Consider the following 25,339-nt stretch of genomic DNA (forward strand, 5'->3'; position numbering starts at 1 on the left):
GCGATTATTGTTGTAATTGCTGTTGTTGTTGTATTGGTGATTCTTATCACCGTTTTCCTCCCACTTTCTTTTGACTTGCTTCACATTGGCCTCTTCAGCAGTCTGTTCTTTAATTCTTTCTTCAATCTGGTTCACTAGTTTGTGAGCCATTCTACATGCCTGTTGTATGGAGGCGGGCTCGTGTGAACTTATATCTTCTTGGATTCTTTCCGGTAATCCTTTCACAAACGTGTCGATCTTCTCTTTCTCATCTTCGAATGCTCCCGGACACAATAGGCACAATTCTGTGAATCGTCTTTCGTACGTGGTAATATCAAATCCTTGGGTTCGTAACCCTCTAAGTTCTGTCTTGAGCTTATTGACCTCGGTTCTGGGACGGTACTTCTCGTTCATCAAGTGCTTGAATGCTGACCACGGTAGTGCGTACGCATCGTCTTGTCCCACTTGCTCTAGATAAGTATTCCACCATGTTAACGCAGAACCTGTGAAGGTATGCATAGCGTACTTCACTTTGTCCTCTTCAGTACACTTACTTATGGCAAACACCGATTCGACCTTCTCGGTCCACCGTTTCAATCCGATCGGTCCTTCAGTTCCATTAAATTCCAAAGGTTTGCAGGCAGTGAATTCTTTGTAGGTGCATCCTACACGATTTCCTGTGCTGCTAGATCCAAGGTTATTGTTGGTATGTAGCGCAGCCTGTACTACGGCTATGTTTGAAGCTAGAAAAGTACGGAATTCCTCTTCATTCATATTCACGGTGTGTCGAGTAGTCGGTGCCATTTCCTTCAAAATAGTCAAATGGAACAAGTTAATCATACAGAATATTAAGATTAGTTAATAGTATTTCGTAGCATAATATGAACTCATTTATAAAAGCTTTTTCTTCATATTAGCGTTTTATAAGTTTAAATTCGGGTAGTACCTACCCGTTAAGTTCATACTTAGTAGCTAATATACAATTCAACTACTACAATTCTATATAAAAAACTGATTATAATAATATTTCGCGTTCAAACTTTTACACAATATTTTACAAACTTACAATACCGCTTATTTTACATATAGCATGAAATATAGCACACAATAAATTTGATACAAGATGGTTGTGAAGATAATTCTAGCTAGTACACAAGTTGTTCATCAAAGGCAATAAAGACACGTAATTCATACGTCCAGAAACAAGTCATGCATTCTGGTTTTACTAGGATTACTTCCCATCCTTGGTCTTGTGGAACATAACCGTTATGGCCATTGATAAGACAGCGTGTTGTAACATCGTCAAAGGGACGAGGGTTACGTAATGTCCAACAGTCCCGTAACAATCTAAAAACCTCATTTCTTACCCCAATTACCGACTCCGTCACTTGTGGGAACGTTTTGTTTAATAGTTGTAGCCCGATGTTCTTGTTCTCACTTTGGTGAGAAGCGAACATTACTAATCTGTAAGCATAACATGCTTCTCTATGTGCATTTTAGCCGCTTTTTCTAAATCACGAAGTCCAATATTCGGATATATTGAGTCAAAATAATTTCTTAACCCATTGCGTAAAATAGCATTTGGGTTCCCCGCAATATATGCATCAAAGTAAACACATCTTAACTTATGGATTTCCCAATGTGATATCCCCCATCTTTCGAACGAAAGCCTTTTATAAACCAAGGCATTCTTGGAACGTTCTTCGAATGTCTTACAAACTGATCTCGCCTTAAATAGTTGTGCCGAGGAATTCTGACCGACTCTAGACAAGATTTCATCAATCATGTCTCCGGGTAGGTCTCTTAAAATATTTGGTTGTCTATCCATTTTGTGTTTTTATACTGTAAAATAGACAAGAGTTAGATTCATAAAAAAAATACTTATTAATACAAGCAATTTTTACATATATCATAAAGCATAAGCACACTATGTTACATATATTACACCACACGAATACAACTATCTTATTCTGACTCGCTTGTTTCTTCTTCTTCGGTTTTGGTTCGTTTTGCCAAGTTTCTAGGGATATATGATGTTCCCCTAATACGAGCCGTCGTTTTCCACATTGGTTTAGAAAAACCTGGTGGTTTAGAGGTTCTCGGGTCATTGTTACAACTTAAGGACTTCGGGGGTTGACGATACATATAAAGTTCATCGGGGTTGGAATTAGATTTCTCTATTTTTATGCCCTTTCCCTTATTATTTTCTTTTGCCTTTTTAAATTCAGTTGGGGTAATTTCTATAACATCATCGGAATTCTCGTCGGAATCCGATTCATCGGAGAATTGGTAATCCTCCCAATATTTTGCTTCCTTGGCGGAAACACCATTGACCATAATTAACCTTGGTCGGTTGGTTGAGGATTTTCTTTTACTTAACCGTTTTATTATTTCCCCCACCGGTTCTATTTCTTCATCCGGTTCCGATTCTTCTTCCGGTTCCGATTCTTCTTCTGGTTCCGACTCTTCTTCCGGTTCCTCTTCGGGAACTTGTGAATCAGTCCACGAATCATTCCAATTTACATTTGACTCTTCATTATTATTAGGTGAGTCAATGGGACTTGTTCTAGAGGTAGACATCTATCACATAATATCAAACGAGTTAAGAGATTAATATATCACATAATATTCACATGTTAAAAATATATAGTTTCCAACAAAATTTGTTAAGCAATCATTTTTCAAGTAAACACGGTCGAAGTCCAGACTCACTAATGCATCCTAACAAACTCGATAAGACACACTAATGCAAAATTCTGGTTCTCTAAGACCAACGCTCGGATACCAACTGAAATATCCCGTTCTTATTGATTAAAAACGTTCCATATTAATTGATTTCGTTGCGAGGTTTTGACCTCTATATGAGACGTTTTTCAAAGACTGCATTCATTTTATAACAAACCATAACATTTATTTCATCAATAAAAAGCTTTACATAGATTATCAAATAATGATAATCTAAAATATCCTGTTTACACACGACCATTACATAATGGTTTACAATACAAATATGTTACAACAAAATAAGTTTCTTGAATGCAGTTTTTACACAATATCATACAAGCATGGACTCTAAATCTCGTCCTTATTTAAGTATACAACAGCAGAAGCTCTTAATAATCACCTGAGAATAAACATGCTTAAAACGTCAACAAAAATGTTGGTGAGTTATAGGTTTAACCTATATATATCAAATCATAATAATAGACCACAAGATTTCATATTTCAATACACATCCCATACATAGAGATAAAAGTCATTCATATGGTGAACACCTGGTAACCGACATTAACAAGATGCGTATATAAGAATATCCCCATCATTCTGGGACACCCTTCGGATATGATATAAATTTCGAAGTACTAAAGCATCCGGTACTTTGGATGGGGTTTGTTAGGCCCAATAGATCTATCTTTAGGATTCGCGTCAATTAGGGTGTATGTTCCCTATTTCTTAGATTACCAGACTTAATAAAAAGGGGCATATTCGATTTCGATAATTCAACCATAGAATGTAGTTTCACGTACTTGTGTCTATTTTGTAAATCATTTATAAAACCTGCATGTATTCTCATCCCAAAAATATTAGATTTTAAAAGTGGGACTATAACTCACTTTCACAGATTTTTACTTCGTCGGGAAGTAAGACTTGGCCACTGGTTGATTCACGAACCTATAACAATATATACATATATATCAAAGTATGTTCAAAATATATTTACAACACTTTTAATATATTTTGATGTTTTAAGTTTATTAAGTCAGCTGTCCTCGTTAGTAACCTACAACTAGTTGTCCACAGTTAGATGTACAGAAATAAATCAATAAATATTATCTTGAATCAATCCACGACCCAGTGTATACGTATCTCAGTATTGATCACAACTCAAACTATATATATTTTGGAATCAACCTCAACCTTGTATAGCTAACTCCAACATTCACATATAGAGTGTCTATGGTTGTTCCGAAATATATATAGATGTGTCGACATGATAGGTCGAAACATTGTATACGTGTCTATGGTGTCTCAAGATTACATAATATACAATACAAGTTGATTAAGTTATGGTTGGAATAGATTTGTTACCAATTTTCACGTAGCTAAAATGAGAAAAATTATCCAATCTTGTTTTACCCATAACTTCTTCATTTTAAATCTGTTTTGAGTGAATCAAATTGCTATGATTTCATATTGAACTCTATTTTATGAATCTAAACAGAAAAGGTATAGGTTTATAGTCAGAAAAATAAGTTACAAGTCGTTTTTGTAAAGGTAGTCATTTCAGTCGAAAGAACGACGTCTAGATGACCATTTTAGAAAACATACTTCCACTTTGAGTTTAACCATAATTTTTGGATATAGTTTCATGTTCATAATAAAAATCATTTTCTCAGAATAACAACTTTTAAATAAAAGTTTATCATAGTTTTTAATTAACTAACCCAAAACAGCCCGCGGTGTTACTACGTCGGCGTAAATCCGGTTTTACGGTGTTTTTCGTGTTTCCAGGTTTTAAATCATTAAGTTAGCATATCATATAGATATAGAACATGTGTTTAGTTAATTTTAAAAGTCAATTTAGAAGGATTAACTTTTGTTTGCGAACAAGTTTAGAATTAACTAAACTATGTTCTAGTGATTACAAGTTTAAACCTTCGAATAAGATAGCTTTATATGTATGAATCGAATGATGTTATGAACATCATTACTAACTTAAGTTCCTTGGATAAACCTACTGGAAAAGAGAAAAATGGATCTAGCTTCAACGGATCCTTGGATGGCTCGAAGTTCTTGAAGCAGAATCATGACACGAAAACAAGTTCAAGTAAGATCATCACTTGAAATAAGATTGTTATAGTTATAGAAATTGAACCAAAGTTTGAATATGATTATTACCTTGTATTAGAATGATAACCTACTGTAAGAAAAAAAGATTTCTTGAGGTTGGATGATCACCTTACAAGATTGGAAGTGAGCTAGCAAACTTGAAAGTATTCTTGATTTTATGTAACTAGAACTTGTAGAATTTATGAAGAACACTTAGAACTTGAAGGTAGAACTTGAGAGAGATCAATTAGATGAAGAAAATTGAAGAATGAAAGTGTTTGTAGGTGTTTTTGGTCGTTGGTGTATGGATTAGATATAAAGAATATGTAATTTTGTTTTCATGTAAATAAGTCATGAATGATTACTCATATTTTTGTAATTTTATGAGATATTTCATGCTAGTTGCCAAATGATGGTTCCCAAATGTGTTAGGTGACTCACATGGACTGCTAAGAGCTGATCATTGGAGTATATATACCAATAGTACATACATCTAAAAGTTGTGTATTGTACGAATACGAATACGGGTGCATACGAGTAGAATTGTTGATGAAACTGAACGAGGATGTAATTGTAAGCATTTTTGTTAAGTAGAAGTATTTTGATAAGTGTATTGAATCTTTCAAAAGTGTATAAATACATATTAAAACACTACATGTATATACATTTTAACTGAGTCGTTAAGTCATCGTTAGTCGTTACATGTAAGTGTTGTTTTGAAACCTTTAGGTTAACGATCTTGTTAAATGTTGTTAACCCAATGTTTATAATATCAAATGAGATTTTAAATTATTATATTATCATGATATTATCATGTATGAATATCTCTTAATATGATATATATACATTAAATGTCTTTACAATGATAATCGTTACATATATGTCTCGTTTAAAAATCATTAAGTTAGTAGTCTTGTTTTTACATATGTAGTTCATTGTTAATATACATAATGATATGTTTACTTATCATAGTATCATGTTAACTATATATATATCCATATATATGTCATCATATAGTTTTTACAAGTTTTAACGTTCGTGAATCACCGGTCAACTTGGGTGGTCAATTGTCTATATGAAACATATTTCAATTAATCAAGTCTTAACAAGTTTGATTGCTTAACATGTTGGAAACATTTAATCATGTAAATATCAATCTCAATTAATATATATAAACATGGAAAAGTTCGGGTCACTACAAAAAGGACATTGAATCGAGAATTTCCATCTAGAATAGTAAAGTCAATCTTTTCTACTCTCAATAGTGGAAATGTGCCCATAACAACTTCCAAACGAATCTGCCCCATGGCATTTATCGGTGCTCCTATTAGTCCAGAAACTTTCAACCTCGTTTGCCTAGCTCTGCTCTGCACATGCCTTGGAAAAGTTCTCAAACAATGCCAGTAGATTATGTCGGCTTCACTTCCTGTATCTGTGTAGATACAATTGACAAACTTATTTGTTATCTCTGCTGAAATGATCACTGGTTGGATGGACAACGTCCAATTCTGAATTGGCTGAAAGATAATTGGGGCATATCTCCAGCTGTCCAAATTGCTGTTTTATGATTCACCTTCTTCATAATGACCATCGTTAATCCAAACCATCCTGATTACAACTTCTGGAGTTATCTCACGCTCTGTGATCCGTTCTCCGTACTGCGGTTGGTTCCGATTATCTCTTCCGCCATGCTGCTCTCTTCTGTTCTCTCCACGGCGTCCTCTGCTACCATCATTCCTTTGCCACGCAAATTTCCTGCGAGGATCATTCCTCCTGTACTGTTTGCCAGGCAACAAATGATTCAATTCTCCTGCCTTGATTTTCGCTATAATTTCTCTCATCAAAGATTTGTAATTGTCCGTATCATGGCCCCAAGCCTCATGGAAATCACACCACAACTCACTCTTTGGACCCTCCCTCTCTTCCATAGGTGCTGGAGCATTGAAAGTGGTCCGAATTGGTTCAGTGAAAAGGATCTCTTTCAGCATTTTAGTAAGCGCCATTATCAACGGGTGCCTTTCGATTGGCCTTCTGTTGTGGTGGAAATCATTAGGGTGATTGTTTCCTCTCCATCCTCCATTTGAATTATCATTCCTTCTCTGATTTCTGTCAAAATACCGTCCTCCGTTGTGCGGCTTGCTACTGCCACCAGTTTCAAACTTGTTTAACCCACGCTCACCAGCTCGAACATTCCTCTGTGCTACCTCCAATGCTTGATGCAATGTTTTTGGCAAGTCATACCGTAACGCATGAACAAGTGCACTAAACCGTCGCTGGTCCAGACAAAAAATGAAGCCAGATACAAGCTGTGATTCTGGACAATCAAGGATCTTCTGTGCTTTAAGTGTATAACGTTTCATAAAATTACTCAAAGATTCATTATGATGCATTGTGATCTCGTGTGCATCAAGATGAGTCAGAGTACAGCTCCGAAGATTTTGGTATTGCATCACAAATTTTGCTCTCAAATCGAGAAAACTGGTAATACTCCTTAGCGGCAAACCAGCAAACCATTCATGTGCCATTTTCTTCAGTACCATAGGAAACATATGACACGCAGTTTCATCCTCCTAATGCTGCAACCTCATAACGCCTTCAAACATTGTCAAAAAGTCTTCCGGATCCGTTGTGCCATCATAAACTCCAATTGTTGGTATAGCAAGATTTCTGGGCAATGAATAATTAGCAATTCGATCAATGAAACACTGCGTTGATTCTGCCATCGCTGGTGGCTTGGTGGCTTGTTCTCCAGTAATGAGGGCAAAAAAGTTGTCCACAGACACAGCACGGACGGCGGGCTGCGCTAAGCGTTGCTTGTATTTTGCCGGAGCTATCTACTTAAGAATGTCATTTAATAGCAACACTGTCTGCTTCTCTGACATGAACTCATCTTTGTCAATTTCATCATCAGAGTCATTATTATCATAGCTCAGTTCGTTATCATCCCCAGAATCATCAATAAGACTGCCCAGCTTGTCAAGTAGCCTGGATAACTTGTACTTTGATATAGATTTCCTTTTCATTATCTGCTTGTCTTTGCCATCCACCGAAAAGGTATAAATGACGGACATTGCCGTGGTTGCATCAATGGTCGTCACTCTGGATTAGTAACAAAATTTGGAAGTCTTTCTGCACTTTTAGCTGTCGCTTCTTCCATTACTGGCCTTTTCTCCGAATTAGTTGCCAAATGTTTAAGCCTTTCTGTAGTTTCAGCAACTGTTTCTTCAATCGTACCATCTAGTGGTGAAATAGGTACATCTTCAACAGTGACCATGTCGTCAGTTGATGGATTGTTGACTGCTTCAAGTACAAATGGAGCTTCAGCTGCTTTCGTTCCTTTTCCGTTTCGTGTGTTCTTTGCATTAGTAGATGGCGCCATTGTTAACACCTATTTCCTTATGAGGTAAGGCTTAGTATGTCAACAAGAGACTAGAAGTGATCTTGCTTTAGGAGGGCGGAGTGTTGCCGATTGATTTTTACCCTCGGGAAATAATCCCTGCAGACCCGGTTCACAAGTGTAGAAACTTGTGGGGTGGCTTAATCAATCTGTCGTCCGTAGAGCGTAAGAGTGCTAGCCGGATAACTTCTAGTGAGAGAAAGTAGAGAGAGAAAGAGAAGTGAAGTCTCAGCTCTCAAAGTTGTCAGAATATCTGAACTTGTGTAAAATGACGACCCAAGGGGTTTATTTATAGTGTCAGATCTACCAGATTTGTTTGGGGACACGTGTCAAATGATGATACGTTCTGTTACATGTGCTCTGAAATTTATGCTAAATGCGGCGCTCTCCGGCCAGGGCTTATGCGCTAGGTGGCCTTCAGGGCTTACGCATGACGGAGCAGCATGTACAGCGGAGAACGCTGGACGGACAATCTCCACAAAACTGTTGTTTCCAGCCTTCCTGATGGTATTTTTATGGAACTATTATGCCTTTTATGTGTGTATACGATAGGATACACCATTATTCGCTTCTTACCAAAGTGAGAAAAAGAATATCGGATTGCAGCTTTTAAATAAAACTTTCCCACAAGTGACGGATTCAGTAGTTGGGGTGAGAAACAAGGTTTTTAGATTATTACGGGGCTGTTGGACATTACGAAACCCTCGTCCTTTTGACGACATTACAACATGCTGCCTAACCAATGGTCATAACGGTTATTTTCCACAAGACCAAGGATGGGAAGTCATCTTAGTAAAACCAGAATGCATGACTTGTTTCTGGACTTATGAATTACGTGTCTTTATTTCCTTTGCTGAACAACTTGCGTATTAACTAGATTTATCTTCAAAACTGTCCTGTATCATAGTGTACTATATTTCATGTTATATGTAATATAGCGAAGTTGTAAGTTTGAAGAATATTTGTATGTGATATATTATTATAATCAGTTTTTCATATGGAATTGTAGTAGTTGAATTGTATATTAGCTACTAAGTATGAACTTAACGGGTAGGTAGTACCCGAATTTAAACTTATAAAATGCTAATATGAAGAAAAAGCTTTTATAAATGAGTTCATATTATGCTACGAGATACTATTGATTACTCTTAATATTCTGTATGATTAACTTGTTTCATTTGACTATTTTGAAGGAAATGGCACCGACTACTCGACACACCTTGAATATGAGGGAAGAGGAATTTCGTGCCTTTCTTGCTTCAAATATAGCCGCAGTACAGGCTGCACTACATACCAACAATAACTCTGAATCTAGCAATACAGCTAACGGCGCAAGAAATCGTGTAGGATGCTCCTACAAGGTATTCACTGCCTGCAAACCTTCAGAATTTGATGGGACCGAAGGACCAATCGGATTGAAACGGTGGACCGAGAAAGTTGAATCGGTGTTTGCCATAAGTAAGTGTGCTGAAGGAGACAAAGTGAAGTACGCTACGCATACCTTCACAGGTATTGCGTTAACATGGTGGAATACCTATCTAGAGTAAGTGGGACAAGATGCTGCTTACGCGCTACCGTGGTCAGCATTCAAGTACTTGATGAACGAGAAGTACTGTGGCGACTCCGTCAAAACACTTAACGGCTCCGTCACTTGGTCCCACAGCATGATCGAAACTCTATATGAATTTAATAAAACAACCTTGCATTCTTTATTTAAAAATGATTTCCTATAAAGGAAATCTACTAAAATGTATAAGTTTAGAAAAACTATACATAAATACTTTAACCAAAGGTTGACCAAAACAGTGTCAACAAACACCCACTATTTAATGTAACAAAATAGAATGCAAGTTAATGTTTATCAAAAGCTGCCATCATAAATATGCAGACTCTCTAAGCACAGTGGAAGCAATCAATCATGAACCTGAGAATAAAACATGCGAGTAACTGTCAACAAAAATGTTGAGTGAATTATAGGTTTAATATTGCAAACATTATTTAATTTAAACAATAAAAATTTATGTTTGAAAACATAAAACACCTTTTTAAACCACCAAATTATATGCTAGAAAACATATAATAAAACATTATTCCATTTTCCGTGAGCCACCTGGTAACCACTTAACCCTTTATTTACCCTTGCCAAACACAATAAATAATATACACCGAACAAGTGTATCTACAACAAAATACGAAGTACTAAACATTCCGATTATAAATTGCTAGCGCGACTAGCTCGAAATGGGGTTGTCAAACCCGATAGATCTATCCATAGGATTCGCGTTCACAAGTAGAAACCAGTGATTACAGTTACCAGACTAGGGAATATTTTTGTTCAACTCACAATGAATAATTTAAACCAACTTCCACATGTGTCCAAAATATAAAATAAATTGCATGTATTCTCATCCCAAAAGATTTAAAATAGAAAAATGGGACTATAACTCACCTTAATAGTAACCGAAGTAACCACACAATTATGCGAACAGCAAATGAAGTAAAGTGATCATGAATGATCACAACGCCGACCTATAAATAAAGCAGGTCGATATAAATAACTAACTTAGGTCAAGTCTTAGTATGATAGCTATTGTACATGTTGCAAGTACACATAGAACAACACTCAACATGCATCGGTTTGATCGGAACAGCGTACGGACACACACTTTCTATTTTTAGAAAGTTTCTATTTTTAGCAGGTTTCCATTTTTGGAAAGTTTTCTATTTTTGAAAAGTTTCTATTTTTGGAAAGTTTTGAAGTTAGGAAAGTTTCCTTATTTAGAAAGTCAACAGAAGTCAACTGAAAGTCAAAGTCAACTGAAAGTCAACTCAAAAGTCAACCTTGGTCAAACATAGTCAACATTAATTTTAAAAGTGTAAAGTATAATAATAACATAAGTTATAATGTTAGTTAAAGTTAAATATGTATAATTATGTCATAACATAAGTTTAATTAAATAAAAATGAATTATTAAAGTTAAGATAAGTTTAAATGATATAATTAATATAACATAAGTATTTAATTAATTAATTAAATATTAGTCATAATATATGTATTATTAATTAAAAATAAATTTTAAATCATATCACAAGTATTATTAATTAATAATGAATTATTAATCATTTCATAAGTTTCTAATTAAAATTATTAAATCATAAGTATTTAATAATTAGATCATAATTAAATAATAATTAAGTCTTATAATAATTAAATAATTATTTAATCTTTATTATAAGTCTTAAAATAATATTCTCATAAAATAAATTTAATACTTATCATAAGTATTTTTCATTAATAATAAAAGTATTATTAATCATAAGTTTAATTAAAATGTTAATTAAATCATAAGTAATAATTAAATGATATAATAAATATATATCATAAGTCTTAAATGATAATAATTACTTCTTATATCATAAGTAATTAATCAATAATGAAAATCATTATTTTTATCATAAGTTTTAATATTTAACCATAAGTTTTAATTCAAAAGTTCATCGGGTCATAACTTGAGCCCCGGGAATCAGTTTTCGGCGAGCCTTATATATATATTCGCCTAACCAACCCACCCAACACGTTAGTGTGCTCAAGAACATCCCAAGAACAGTCACCAAGTCGTGACTTACAGCTCTTAATCAGTTTGTACCTTTAATCCGCTCAAAAACGTATTTTAGTCATAACGGGTGATCCGTGGCTCGGATTTCGATGAACCGAACATGAAAGTTCATCACATCATCAATCCTAACACACTAGTACACCCTAAAGACTCCAGAAATGGTCACAAAATCGGACCATAACTGAACCAATTCGTTTTTAAAATTTAATCTTAACAAAACACCATTTTAATCATATCTAGAGCTTCGGGAATCGAAACGACATGAATCCGGAGTCTAAAATTAATGTCTTGATGAGAGGAACTCATATAGATACTTTAATTTCACTTTTATATCAGTTACACAACCAGAAATGAACGAATAAGCTGCTGTTCCAAATTAATCAAACCGAAAACATGTATATTCGAGCAATTCTACGCATACAATCATCAATACAACAATACACAAGTGCTATGCTATCATAATAACATCAAAATACAGTAAAATATATGAGAAATTAAAAAGCTAGGGTTAGGGTTTATACCCTAATCAAGAATCAAGTAATAAGAACGCGTAGAGATCGTTGTGTAGAATCCGAATATGTGAAAAGCCCTTTGATCCAAGCTATAATTGATGATTAATTGATGGTGATGATGGTGATAAAAATGGCGGCCAAGAAAGAAAAAAAAAGAAAGAGAGTATTAGAGAGAATTTAGGTTTAGGGAAAAAAAATAATAAGTGAAATATGAAATTGAAATGGAAAATTGGAAAAATGAAAAATGGGGAGGGGGGTCCCATTTGGCCGAAATTATGAGGGGGTGGGCCCCTTTGTGGCCCAACTTTGATAAAATGACTAATTGCTTGTGGCCCGAACTCCCGATCGAAGCCCGAAACGCGAAAACGCTACTACGCGATTGATTTTTCGGAGAGATAACAACTACGCGACGGATAAAATATATAAACACTATATATGGTCATATGACATTAAAATATCATATTTAAAATATTTAGGACTTAAAAATCCCAAAAGCTCGACCGTTGGTTGGAAAACTGAAAAGATTCGCCGGATAGAAACCCGCGACACGTAGAAACGTACAACTTGAAATATGAATACAAATATTCATATAACACATAATAATTAATATATTATTACAAGATTAATAATATAGGTCATAGAAATGACGTGGCACGAATAACAGTTAACGGTCGTTAAATACTTAACGGTAAAAGATAACGGAAAAAGTAGGGTCGTTACAGTACCTTCCCGTTACGGAAATTTCGTCCCGAAATTTAAGCAGGTGCAGGGTTGACTCGGCATCTGGGAACAAATGCGGGTACTTCTGCCTCATATGACCTCCACGCTCCCAAGTGAACTTGGGACCGCGTCTGGCATTCCATCTAACTCGAACAATAGGAATTCTACTCTGCTTAAGAGTCTTAGCCTCTCGATCCATAATCTCAACCGGTTCCTCAAAAATGGAGTTGTTTAACAACATGAAGTTCATCAAAAAGAATGGTTTCATTGGCCTCGGCCAAACACTTCTTCAAGTTCGATACATGAAAACGTTATGAAAAGCGCTAAGCTCTTGTGGCTCCTTCAAACGATAAGCCACCGTCCAACTCTCTCAATAATCTCAAATGGTCCAACAAAATGAGAATTCAACTTTCCCCTTTTACCAAAACGTACTACACCTTTCCAAGGTGACTCCTTCAACATAACACGGTCGCCGACCTGAAATTCAATATCGTTCCTTCTCTTATTGGCATAACTCTTTTGCCTACTTCTGGCAGTTCTCAATCTTTCCTTAATCTGTACGATCTTCTCGGTAGTCTCATGAATAATTTCTGGACCTGTGAGATGAGCATCCCCAACCTCATTCCAACAGATAGGAGACCTGCACTTTCTATCATACAGAGCTTCAAACGGTGCGGCTTTAATACTTCCATGATAACTATTATTATAAGAAAATTCAGCCAGTGGCAAGTACTTATCCCAACCATTACCAAAATCAATGATGCATGCTCGTAACATGTCTTCCAACGTTTGAATGGTCCTTTCACTATGACCTTTCATCTGAGGATGATAAGCGGTGCTCACATCCAACTTAGTTCCCAAAGCTTCCTGTAAGGATCGCCAAAACCTCGATGTAAATCGACTGTCTCGGTCCGAAATAATAGATACGGGAACACCATGTCTAGAAACAATCTCCTTCAAATACAAACGGGTAAGCTTCTCTATCGAATCTGTTTCCTTAATTGGCAAGAAATGAGTTGACTTAGCGAGTCGATCAACAATCACCTAAATGGTATCATAACCACCCACAACTCTTGGTAACTTCGTAATGAAGTCCATCGTAATACCTTCCCACTTCCACTCGGGAATTTCAGGTCGCACCAAAAGTCCAAACGGTTTCTGATGTTCAGCTATAATCTTAGCACTGGTCAAACACTTAGCCACATACGTAGCCACATCAGCCTTCAAATGAGGCCACCAATACAGCTCCTTAAGATCATGGTGCATCTTTCCTGAACCAGGATGAATAGAGTACCTAGACTTATGAGCCTTATCTAAAACAAGTTGTCGTAGGTCACCAAACTCCGGAACCCAAAGATGTCCCGCAAAATATCGAGTACCATCGGTTCGTACATCTAACTGTTTACTCAAGCCTCGGACCTTCCCGTTACAAAATTCCCATCCTTCAAGGCTTCTTGTTGAGCTGCAAGAATCTGCCTTGCGAGGTTTGTTCGAATGGTCATATTTAAGGCTCTAAACCTACGAGGTTCAGCCCTTTCTTTACGACACAAGGCATCAGCCACAACATTGGCCTTACCCGGATGATATAAAAGTTCACAATCATAATCATTCAACATCTCAATCCATCTGTGTTGTCTCATGTTCAGCTGTTTCTGATCGAGGATATGTTGAAGACTTTTGTGATCTTTGTACACAGTACTCTTAACCCCATACAAATAGCGTCTCCAAATCTTAAGTGCAAACACAACAGCTCCTAACACTAAATCATGGGTTGTATAATTCTGTTCATGGATCTTCAACTGACATGACACATAAGCGATGACTTTCTTTCGTTGCATCAAACGCAACCAAAGCCTTGACGCGAAGCATCACAAGAAACAACAAGGTCATCATTACCCTCAGATAGTGACAATATCAGAGCGGTAGTCAACTTCTTCTTCAAAATCTGAAAAGTAGTCTCTTGTTCATCCTCCCACGCATACTTCTTCCCCTTGTGCGTTAAAGCAGTCAGAGGTTTCGCTATACGAGAGAAATCTTGAATGAACCTTCTATAACAGCCTGCCAAACCTAGGAACCGGCGAATCTGAGTAGGAGTTTTCGGAATTTCCCACTTTTCAATCGCCTAAATCTTAGCAGGATCAACTTGTATTCCCTGTTTACTAACAATATGTCCAAAGAATTGAACTTCTCTTAACCAAAAAGCACACTTAGAGATCTTAGCGTACAACTCTTCTTTTCTCAACATATCAAGCACTAACTTCAAATGTTTTTCGTGCTCTTCATCACTCTTGGAATTAATAAAGATGTCGTCGATGAAATCAATAACGAATTTGTCCAGATAGGGTCTATACACACGGTTCATGAGGTCCATGAACACAGCAGGTGCATTTGTCAATCCGAACGGCATAACAAGGAATTCGTAGCGACCATAACGGGTGCGAAAAGTGGCTTTCGGAACATCAGATTCTTTAACACGCAACTGGTGAATAGCCAGAATGAAGATCGATCTTAGAATAAACGGGCGGACCTTGAAGTTGATCGAACAGATCATCAATTCTCGGAAGAGGGTAACGATTCTTAACCGTAAGCTTGTTTAACTCGCTATAACCAATACACAAACGAAACGAACCATCTTTCTTCTTAACAAAAAGAACAGGAGCTCCCCAAGGGGACGAACTGGGACGAATAAAATATAGTTGCAACAATGAAGGGAGAACTATATGGAGTAGTCACATCGGTGACATAGATATATAAGGCAATTCTCTCAAAGGAGATAACGAGGATCATGGTCTTCAAAGTAAATTTTTATTACATTCCCGAAAGGAATGCGTACGAAAGGTGTGATATTTCATCGAGAGTGAACTTCCTTGTACAACGAGCGAGGAAATCTAGGATTCATCCATATTCTTAAATTTATGTGAGGATGAAAAGAATGCTACTCATGGGTTATAAAGAATGGTCGACTCCGGTTGAGATGAATCTCCAAAAATAATTTCGTGTACCTCAAAGTATTGAATCCTAGGATTGATGTTTACGAGGGTGTTGCGATTGACAGTGAATATTGAGAGTAGAAACTCCTCAATCAGTCTAGTGTAATATATATCCATGATACCCGCCATAACAACAGTTGGGGTAGAAACCCACTTAGCACCTTTTCTACAATAGGGTGACCACCGAGTGTACCCCAGAAAATTGATTTATCAGTCCGCGTTTCGGCCATGTCAAACCATAAGAGAGAAAACTTTATGAGCGCAAAGGCTTTCCAACAAATTTTAAAAAATCGGCATCCAAACTGGTGTAAGAATTTCTATCAATGAACTTAATGGTAAATTTCATCCTTAAACGAAGGATGAGAAGAACTGTGATCCAAGCACTCTGTAGAGTAATGCGAAAATTCTAATGTAATCAATCAAAGAAGTTTTGAAAAAGCTTTAAATGTCTGATGTAACCCCATAAATGGAACGAAGCTCTTAGTAAATTTAGAAGTATGTACAACGTGTACCATTATTCGTAAAACAAATTGAGTTAACTAGACAACTCAACAAGAGTGGTTTTTAAAAAAAAAAATTTTGAAGGTATAATCTAGTGTATACTAGCCAAAATAGGTAAGGGTAAATTTATCCATTTGAATTCATACGTACATATATGATTTTATAAATAGTATACATGACAAAATATTTCATTACTTCTATTCGCCCATAAATCTCGTGAGAACCGCCCAATTACACAAATGTGTAAAATTTTTAATGAAAAACAGGGTATCCGCATTTCAGAGGTTACGAGTTGAAGTAAGATCGTTGAAGTTCGGGTGAAGGACTTGAATCGTCTTGCGACATCTAATCAATAAATGCTACGAGGTCATGAAAACCAATGAGTTAAATATTGTTTTGACTATTATCAGGACATAAGTCCTTGGGCCAAAACTCTTCACGTGCGAAGCTGTCACTAACAAGCGAGTTATGAATGATAAAACATGGGTTAAGTAGTTCGGTTAAGACGAGTCTCTCGTATATCAACAAATAGGATAATGAGTATCTTCCTTACTCATGTAACAACGTTAGAATTTCCGAATGAGTGGTGTACAAATTTTCTTTGACTCGCTTTCTATTCCTCATGTCACAATATTGGGACTTTTTATGAATTAACGTAATATAATCACGTTGGCCTGACGCCATTATATTTCACTAACTAATAGTTCCATTCCAATATCACTACATAAGGTCAGGACACGTGGTCAACCTCGAATTTCAACACAATTTCCCCTAAAACAATTTCCCCTAAAACAATTTCTTAACAATGTGCTAAGGATAGCACAAGAGACAAAGACATCGAAAGTAATGAATATGAGTAACGATGACATAAAAATGTCTTCGAAGTACCAAGAATCTCTAAAAGTCAAGAATGACGTTTCCCGATTCAAAAACCAAAGCACATAGGCACAACGGCACAAAGGCACGTAATATAACAAGAATGTTATATACCTAAACATAATAGCTGACATTGAAATGCCGAGCCCTTAGGAGTCAAGAATGACATCTCGCGTAATATAACTCAAACGTTATATACATAACCATAATAGATGACATAGAAATGCCTAGAATCCTAGAACACGTAATGTAACTCAAACGTTATATCAATAAAGACAAATCATGACATAGAAATGTCAAAAATTTCAGAAGTCAAGAATGACACCCCCTCGGTTTCACTAACCGAGGCGTTCCTATAAAAGATGAACTCGCATGAGTTGGAGAATACGTTTAAATCAGAATGGGAGTTCCTCCCGGATTCAGAACATAATAGAAATGTATGTATGATAACCATATACATACCAATACGATACAAATAATCACATATAATAATATATAATAGGTCGGGCTGTAGACTACACTCACTAATGCACCCTATTGACTCGGGTAACGACATTAATGCAGCCTAATTCCCTACAACCAACGTTCTGATACCAACTGTGGCGACTCCGTCAAAACACTTAACGGCTCCGTCACTTGGTCCCACAGCATGATCGAAACTCTATATGAATTTAATAAAACAACCTTGCATTCTTTATTTAAAAATAATTTCCTATAAAGGAAATCTACTAAAATGTATAAGTTTAGAAAAACTATACATAAATACTTTAACCAAAGGTTGACCAAAACAGTGTCAACAAACACCCACTATTTAATGTAACAAAATAGAATGCAAGTTAATGTTTATCAAAAGCTGCCATCATAAATATGCAGACTCTCTAAGCACAGCGGAAGCAATCAATCATGAACCTGAGAATAAAACATGCGAGTAACTGTCAACAAAAATGTTGAGTGAATTATAGGTTTAATATTGCAAACATTATTTAATTTAAACAATAAAAATTTATGTTTGAAAACATAAAACACCTTTTTAAACCACCAAATTATATGCTAGAAAACATATAATAAAACATTATTCCATTTTCCGTGAGCCACCTGGTAACCACTTAACCCTTTATTTACCCTTGCCAAACACAATAAATAATATACACCGAACAAGTGTATCTACAACAAAATACGAAGTACTAAACATTCCGATTATAAATTGCTAGCGCGACTAGCTCGAAATGGGGTTGTCAAACCCGATAGATCTATCCATAGGATTCGCGTTCACCAGTAGAAAGCAGTGATTACAGTTACCAGACTAGGGAATATTTTTGTTCAACTCACAATGAATAATTTAAACCAACTTCCACATGTGTCCAAAATATAAAATAAATTGCATGTATTCTCATGCCAAAAGATTTAAAATAGAAAAATGGGACTATAACTCACCTTAATAGCAACCGAAGTAACCACACAATTATGCGAACAGCAAATGAAGTAAAGTGATCATGAATGATCACAACGCCGACCTATAAATAAAGCATGTCGATATAAATAACTAACTTAGGTCAAGTCTTAGTATGATAGCTATTGTACATGTTGCAAGTAGACATAGAACAACACTCAACATGCATCGGTTTGATCGGAACAGCGTACGGACACACACTTTCTATTTTTAGCAGGTTTCCATTTTTGGAAAGTTTTCTCTTTTTGGAAAGTTTCTATTTTTGGAAAGTTTCTATTTTTGGAAAGTTTTGAAGTTAGGAAAGTTTCCTTATTTAGAAAGTCAACAGAAGTCAACTGAAAGTCAAAGTCAACTGAAAGTCAACTCAAAAGTCAACCTTGGTCAAACATAGTCAACATTAATTTTAAAAGTGTAAAGTATAATAATAACATAAGTTATAATGTTAGTTAAAGTTAAATATGTATAATTATGTCATAACATAAGTTTAATTAAATAAAAATGAATTATTAAAGTTAAGATAAGTTTAAATGATATAATTAATATAACATAAGTATTTAATTAATTAATTAAATATTAGTCATAATATATGTATTATTAATTAAAAATAAATTTTAAATCATATCACAAGTATTATTAATTAATAATGAATTATTAATCATTTCATAAGTTTCTAATTAAAATTATTAAATCATAAGTATTTAATAATTAGATCATAATTAAATAATAACTAAGTCTTATAATAATTAAATAATTATTTAATCTTTATTATAAGTCTTAAAATAATATTCTCATAAAATAAATTTAATACTTATCATAAGTATTTTTCATTAATAATAAAAGTATTATTAATCATAAGTTTAATTAAAATGTTAATTAAATCATAAGTAATAATTAAATGATATAATAAATATATATCATAAGTCTTAAATGATAATAATTACTTCTTATATCATACGTAATTAATCAATAATGAAAATCATTATTTTTATCATAAGTTTTAATATTTAACCATAAGTTTTAATTCAAAAGTTCATCGGGTCATAACTTGAGCCCCGGGAATCAGTTTTCGGCGAGCCTTATATATATATTCGCCTAACCAACCCACCCGACACGTTAGTGTGCTCAAGAACATCCCAAGAACAGTCATCAAGTCGTGACTTACAGCTCTTAATCAGTTTGTACCTTTGTCCCGCTCAAAAACGTATTTTAGTCATAACGGGTGATCCGTGGCTCGGATTTCGATGACCCGAACATGAAAGTTCATCCCATCATCAATCCTAACACACTAGTACACCCTAAAGACTCCAGAAATGGTCACAAAATCGGACCATAACTGAACCAATTCGTTTTTACAATTTAATCTTAACAAAACACCATTTTAATCATATCTAGAGCTTCGGGAATCGAAACGACATGAATCCGGAGTCTAAAATTAATGTCTTGATGAGAGGAACTCATCTAGATACTTTAAGTTCACTTTTATATCAGTTACACAACCATAAATGAACGAATAAGCTGCTGTTCCAAATTAATCAAACCGAAAACATGTATATTCGAGCAATTCTACGCATACAATCATCAATACAACAATACACAAGTGCTATGCTATCATAATAACATCAAAATACAGTAAAATATATGAGAAATTAAAAAGCTAGGGTTAGGGTTTATACCCTAATCAAGAATCAAGTAATAAGAACGCGTAGAGATCGTTGTGTAGAATCCGAATATGTGAAAAGCCCTTTGATCCAAGCTATAATTGATGATTAATTGATGGTGATGATGGTGATAAAAATGGCGGCCAAGAAAGAAAAAAAAAAGAAAGAGAGTATTAGAGAGAATTTAGGTTTAGGGAAAAAAATAATAAGTGAAATATGAAATTGAAATGGAAAATTGGAAAAATGAAAAATGGGGAGGGGGTCCCATATGGCCGAAATTTTGAGGGGGTGGGCCCCTTTGTGGCCCAAATTTGATAAAATGACTAATTGCTTGTGGCCCGAACGCCCGATCGAAGCCCGAAACGCGAAAACGCTACTACGCGATTGATTTTTCGGAGAGATAACAACTACGCGACGGATAAAATATATAAACACTATATATGGTCATATGACATTAAAATATCATATTTAAAATATTTAGGACTTAAAAATCCCAAAAGCTCGACCGTTGGTTGGAAAACTGAAAAGATTCGCCGGATAGAAACCCGCGACACGTAGAAACGTACAACTTGAAATATGAATACAAATATTCATATAACACATAATAATTAATATATTATTACAAGATTAATAATATAGGTCATAGAAATGACGTGGCACGAATAACAGTTAACGGTCGTTAAATACTTAACGGTAAAAGATAACGGAAAAAGTAGGGTCGTTACAAGTACTGTCCCAGAACCGAGGTCAATAAGCTCAAGTCAGAACTTAGAGTGTTGCGAACATAGGGATTCGATATTACTTCGTACGAAAGACGATTCACAGAATTAGCAAGAAGATATAAGTGTCCGAGAGCGTTCGAAGATGAGGAAGAGAAGATCGACGCGTTTGTGAAAGGGTTACCGGAGAGTATCCAAGAAGATATAAGTTCACACGAGCCTGCCTCCATACAAAAGGCATGTAGAATGGCTCACAAACTAATGAACCAGATTGAGGGAAGAATTAAAGAACAGGCGGCCGAAGAGGCCAATGTGAAGCTAGTCAAAAGAAAGTGGGATGAAAACGGTGATAAGAGTCACCAAAACAACAACAACTATCCCAACAATCGTAACATCAATCGCAACTACAACAAACGGCACAACAACAACAACAACAACAATAACAACAACAACAACAATAATCATCCCAACAACAATAATAACCGTAACAACAACAACAACAATCAGAAGCAGCTATGCCAAAGGTGTGAAAAGTATCACTCGGGGTTCTGCACCAAATTTTGCAACAAGTGTAAAAGAAATGGTCATAGCGCGGCGAAGTGTGAGGTCTACGGACCAGGGGTTAACAGAACGAAAGGAACAAATGGTGTCGGAACGAGTAATGGCGGAGCAAGTAGTGTCAGAGCAAGTTATGCCAATGTAGTTTGTTATAAATATGGAAAACCGGGCCACATTATTAGAAATTGCCCGAACCAAGAGAACACCAATGGACAAGGCTGCGGAAGAGTTTTCAATATTAATGCGGCAGAGGTACAAGAAGACCCGGAGCTTGTTACGGGTACATTTCTTATTGACAATAAATCTGCTTACGTTTTATTTGATTCGGGTGTGGATAGAAGCTATATGGGTAGAGATTTTTGTGCTAAATTAAGTTGTCCATTGACACCGTTGGATAGTAAATTTTTACTCGAATTAGCAAACGGTAAATTAATTTCAGCAGATTATATATGCCGGAATCGAGAAATTAAACTGGGTAGCGAAATATTTAAGATTGATTTGATACCAGTAGAGTTAGGGAGTTTTGATGTAATAGTGGGCATGGACTGGCTGAAGGAGATGAAAGAAGAGATCGTATGTTACAAAAATGCAATTCGCATTGTACGAGAAGAAGGAGAACCCTTAATGGTGTACGAAGAAAAGTGCAACACGAAGCTACATCTTATTAGTAATTTGAAGGCACAAAAACTAATAAGAAAAGGTTGCTATGCTGTTCTAGCACACGTCGAGAAAGTACAAACTGAAGAAAAGAGCATCAATGATGTTCCCGTCGCAAAAGAATTAACCCGATGTATTTCCGAAAGAATTACCGGGACTACCTCCACATCGATCTGTTGAATTTCAAATAGATCTTGTACCAGGAGCTGCACCAATAGCTCGTGCTCCTTACAGACTCGCACCCAGCGAGATGAAAGAACTACAAAGCCAACTACAAGAACTATTAGAATGTGGTGTCATTCGACCAAGCACATCACCATGGGGAGCTCCTGTTTTGTTTGTCAAGAAGAAGGATGGTACATTTAGGTTGTGTATTGACTACAGAGAGTTGAATAAACTTACCATCAAAAATCGTTATCCACTGCCGAGAATTGACGACTTATTTGATCAACTACAAGGCTCATCGGTTTATTCGAAAATCGATTTACGTTCTGGATATCATCAAATGCGAGTAAAGGAGGATGATATTCCAAAAACTACTTTTAGGACGCGTTATGGTCATTACGAGTTTATGGTTATGCCGTTTGGATTGACTAACACACCAGCTGTGTTCATGGACCTTATGAACTGAGTGTGTAGGCCATATCTTGACAAGTTTGTCATTGTTTTCATCGATGACATACTTATTTACTCAAAGAATGATCAAGAGCACGAAGAACATTTGAGAAAAGTGCTAGAAGTATTGAGGAAAGAAAAACTGTACGCTAAGTTTTCAAAGTGTGCATTTTGGTTGAAAGAAGTTCAATTCCTCGGTCACATAGTGAACAAAGAAGGTATCCAGGTGGACCCGGCAAAGATCGAAACCGTTGAAAAGTGGGAAAACCCAAAAACTCCGAAGCATATACGACAATTTTTAGAATTGGCTGGTTACTACAGAAGATTCATCCAAGATTTCTCCAAAATAGCAAAACCCTTTACTGCATTAACGCATAAAGGGAAGAAATTTGAGTGGAAGGATGAACAAGAGAAGGCGTTTCAGTTATTGAAGAAAAAGCTAACTACGGCACCTATATTGTCATTGCCTGAAGGGAATGATGATTTTGTGATTTATTGTGACGCATCAAAGCAAGGTCTCGGTTGTGTATTAATGCAACGAACGAAGGTGATTGCTTATGCGTCTAGACAATTGAAGATTCACAAGTAAAATTATACAACTCACGATTTGGAATTGGGTGCTGTTGTTTTTGCATTAAAGACTTGGAGGCATTATTTATATTTGGTCAAAAGTATTATATATACTGACCACAAAAGTCTCCAACATATATTTAATCAGAAGCAACTGAATATGAGACAACGCAGGTGGATTAAACTATTGAATGATTATGATTTTGAGATTCGATACCACCCGGGGAAGGCGAATGTGGTAGCTGACGCTTTGAGTAGAAAGGACAGAGAACCTATACGGGTAAAAGCTATGAATATAATTATTTGTACTAACCTTACTACTCAAATAAAAGAGGCACAACAGGGAGTTGTAAAAGAAGGAAAGTTGAAGAATGAGATACCCAAAGGATCAGAGAAACATCTTAATATTCGGGAAGACGGAACCCGATATAGGGCTGATAGAATTTGGGTACTAAGGTTTGGAGATGTGAGAGAAATGGTACTTAAAGAAGCACATAAAACTAGATATTCAATACATCCCAGAGCGGGGAATATGTATAAAGATCTCAAGAAACACTTTTGGTGGCCGGGTATGAAAGCCGATATTGCCAAATATGTAGAAGAATGTTTGATGTGTTCTAAGGTCAAAGCTGAACATCAGAAACCATCAGGTCTACTACAACAACCTGCAATCCCGGAATGGAAATGGGAAAACATTACCATGGATTTCATTACTAAATTTCCAAGGACTGCAAGTGGTTATGATACTATTTGGGTAATAGTTGATCGTCTCACCAAGTCAGCACACTTCCTGTCAATGAGAGAAGATGACAAAATGGAGAAGTTGGCGCGATTGTATTTGAAGGAGGTTGTCTCCAGACATGGAATACCCGTCTCTATTATCTCTGATAGGGATGGTAGATTTATTTCAAGGTTCTGGCAGACGTTGCAACAAGCATTGGGGACTCGTCTAGACATGAGTACTGCCTATCATCCACAAACTGATGGGCAGAGTGAAAGGATGATACTAACGCTTGAAGACATGCTACGAGCATGTGTTATTGATTTCGGAAACAGTTGGGATCGACACCTACCGTTAGCAGAATTTTCCTACAACAATAGTTATCATTCTAGTATTGATATGGCGCCGATTGAGGCACTTTATGGTAGAAAGTGCAGTTCTCCGATTTGTTGGAATGAAGTGGGGGATAGACAGATTACGGGTCCGGTGATAATACAAGAAACTACCGAGAAAATCATCCAAATTCAACAACGATTGAAAACCGCCCAGAGTCGACAAAAGAGCTACGCGGACAGTAAGAGAAAAGATATAGAGTTTGAAATTGGAGAAATGGTCATGCTTAAGGTTTCACCTTGGAAAGGCGTTGTTCGATTTGGTAAACGGGGGAAACAAAATCCAAGGTACATTGGACCATTCAAGATTATAGATCGTGTCGGACCAGTAGCTTACCAACTGGAGCTACCTCAACAACTCGTGGCTGTACATAACACTTTCCACATCTCGAATTTAAAGAAATGTTTTGCTAAAGAAGATCTCACTATTCCGTTGGACGAAATCCAAATCAATGAAAAACTTCAATTCATTGAAGAACCCGTCGAAATAATGGATCGTGAGGTTAAGATACTTAAGCAAAACAAGATACCGATTGTTAAGGTTCGATGGAATGCTTGTAGAGGACCCGAGTTCACC

Source organism: Rutidosis leptorrhynchoides, chromosome 2 (genome assembly GCF_046630445.1).
Source record: "Rutidosis leptorrhynchoides isolate AG116_Rl617_1_P2 chromosome 2, CSIRO_AGI_Rlap_v1, whole genome shotgun sequence".
Classification (NCBI taxonomy): domain Eukaryota; kingdom Viridiplantae; phylum Streptophyta; class Magnoliopsida; order Asterales; family Asteraceae; genus Rutidosis; species Rutidosis leptorrhynchoides.